This window comes from Oncorhynchus nerka, unplaced genomic scaffold (genome assembly GCF_034236695.1).
Source record: "Oncorhynchus nerka isolate Pitt River unplaced genomic scaffold, Oner_Uvic_2.0 unplaced_scaffold_7987, whole genome shotgun sequence".
NCBI lineage: Eukaryota > Metazoa > Chordata > Actinopteri > Salmoniformes > Salmonidae > Oncorhynchus > Oncorhynchus nerka.
The window spans coordinates 1-2,500 of record NW_027033332.1 but is presented as its reverse complement, the minus strand read 5'-3'; the positions used below and the strand labels follow the sequence as shown (position 1 = coordinate 2,500).

The window sequence follows — 2,500 nt, the reverse complement described above, 5'->3', positions numbered from 1 at the left end:
ATGATACCTTACAGTAGTAGCCAGTGATCTGTAATGATACCTTACAGTCGTAGCCAGTGATCTGTAATGATACCTTACAGTAGTAGCCAGTGATCTGTAATGATACCTTTCAGTAGTAGCCAGTGATCTGTAATGATACCTTACAGTAGTAGCCAGTGATCTGTGATGATACCTTACAGTCGTAGCCAGTGATCTGTGATGATACCTTACAGTCGTAGCCAGTGATCTGTACTGATACCTTATAGTAGTAGCCAGTGATCTGTGATGATACCTTACAGTCGTAGCCAGTGATCTGTAATGATACCTTACAGTCATAGCCAGTGATCTGTAATGATACCTTTCAGTAGTAGCCAGTGATCTGTAATGATACCTTACAGTCGTAGCAAGTGATCTGTAATGATACCTTACAGTCGTAGCCAGTGATCTGTAATGATACCTTTCAGTCGTAGCCAGTGATCTGTAATGATACCTTACAGTCGTAGCCAGTGATCTGTAATGATACCTTACAGTAGTAGCCAGTGATCTGTAATGATACCTTACAGTAGTAGCCAGTGATCTGTAATGATACCTTACAGTCGTAGCCAGTGATCTGTAGTGATCTGTAATGCCAGTGATCTGTAATGATACCTTACAGTCGTAGCCAGTGATCTGTAATGATACCTTACAGTTGTAGCCAGTGATCTGTAATGATACCTTACAGTAGTAGCCAGTGATCTGTAATGATACCTTACAGTAGTAGCCAGTGATCTGTAATGATACCTTACAGTTGTAGCCAGTGATCTGTAATGATACCTTACAGTAGCCAGTGATCTGTAATGATACCTTACAGTGATGATCTGTAATGATACCTTACAGTAGTAGCCAGTGATCTGTAATGATACCTTACAGTCGTAGCAAGTGATCTGTAATGATACCTTTCAGTAGTAGCCAGTGATCTGTAATGATACCTTACAGTAGTAGCCAGTGATCTGTAATGATACCTTACAGTCATAGCCAGTGATCTGTAAGTGATCTGTAATGATACCTTACAGTAGTAGCCAGTGATCTGTAATGATACCTTACAGTAGTAGCCAGTGATCTGTAATGATACCTTACAGTCGTAGCCAGTGATCTGTAATGATACCTTACAGTAGTAGCCAGTGATCTGTAATGATACCTTACAGTCGTAGTGATCAGTGATCTGTGATGATACCTTAGTAGCCAGTGATCTGTAATGATACCTTACAGTATAGCCAGTGATCTGTAATGATACCTTACAGTAGTAGCCAGTGATCTGTGATGATACCTTACAGTAGTAGCCAGTGATCTGTAATGATACCTTTCAGTCGTAGCCAGTGATCTGTAATGATACCTTAGCCAGTGATCTGTAATGATACCTTATAGTAGTAGCCAGTGATCTGTGATGATACCTTACAGTCAAGTAGCCAGTGATCTGTAATGATACCTTACAGTAGTAGCCAGTGATCTGTAATGATACCTTAGCAGTAGTAGCCAGTGATCTGTAATGATACCTTACAGTAGTAGCCAGTGATCTGTAATGATACCTTAGTAGTAGCCAGTGATCTGTAATGATACCAGTGATCTGATCTGTAATGATACCTTACAGTGATCTGTAGCCCAGTGATCTGTAATGATACCTTACAGTCGTAGCCAGTGATCTGTAATGATACCTTACAGTCGTAGCCAGTGATCTGTAATGATACCTTACAGTAGTAGCCAGTGATCTGTAATGATGATGATACCTTTCATGATCTGTAATGATACCTTACAGTAGTGATCTGTAATTACGTAGCCAGTGATCTGTAATGATACCTTACAGTAGTGATCTGTAATGATACCACAGTCGATCTGTAATGATACCTTACAGTAGTAGCCAGTGATCTGTAATGATACCTTACAGTCGTAGCCAGTGATCTGTAATGATACCTTACAGTCGTAGCAAGTGATCTGTAATGATACCTTACAGTAGTAGCCAGTGATCTGTAATGATACCTTTCAGTAGTAGCCAGTGATCTGTAATGATACCTTACAGTCGTAGCAGTGATCTGTAATGATACCTTACAGTCGTAGCCAGTGATCTGTAATGATACCTTTCAGTAGTAGCCAGTGATCTGTAATGATACCTACAGTAGTAGCCGGTGATCTGTGATGATACCTTACAGTAGTAGCCAGTGATCTGTAATGATACCTTACAGTCGTAGCCAGTGATCTGTAATGATACTTACAGTAGTAGCCAGTGATCTGTAATGATACCTTCAGTAGTAGCCAGTGATCTGTAATGATACCTTACAGTCGTAGCCAGTGATCTGTAATGATACCTTACAGTAGTAGCCAGTGATCTGTAATGATACCTTACAGTAGTAGCCAGTGATCTGTAATGATACCTTACAGTCGTAGCCAGTGATCTGTAATGATACCTTACAGTGATCTGTAGCCAGTGATCTGTAATGATACCTTACAGTAGTAGCCAGTGATCTGTGATGATACCTTACAGTAGTAG

The 2,500-nt window shown here is 40.3% G+C and overlaps 1 protein-coding gene across 1 annotated transcript in view; it reads right to left on the bottom strand.

Moving 5' to 3' along the window:
- LOC135566031 (coronin-2B-like) overlaps nt 1-567 on the bottom strand; it is a gene marked incomplete at its 3' end in the record, with an annotated part of 3,943 nt that extends 3,376 nt beyond the window's left edge. The window contains exon 1 of the mRNA XM_065013953.1: nt 1-567. This exon is cut by the window's left edge and continues 927 nt beyond it.
- Between the last annotated feature and the right edge of the window lie 1,933 nt (nt 568-2,500).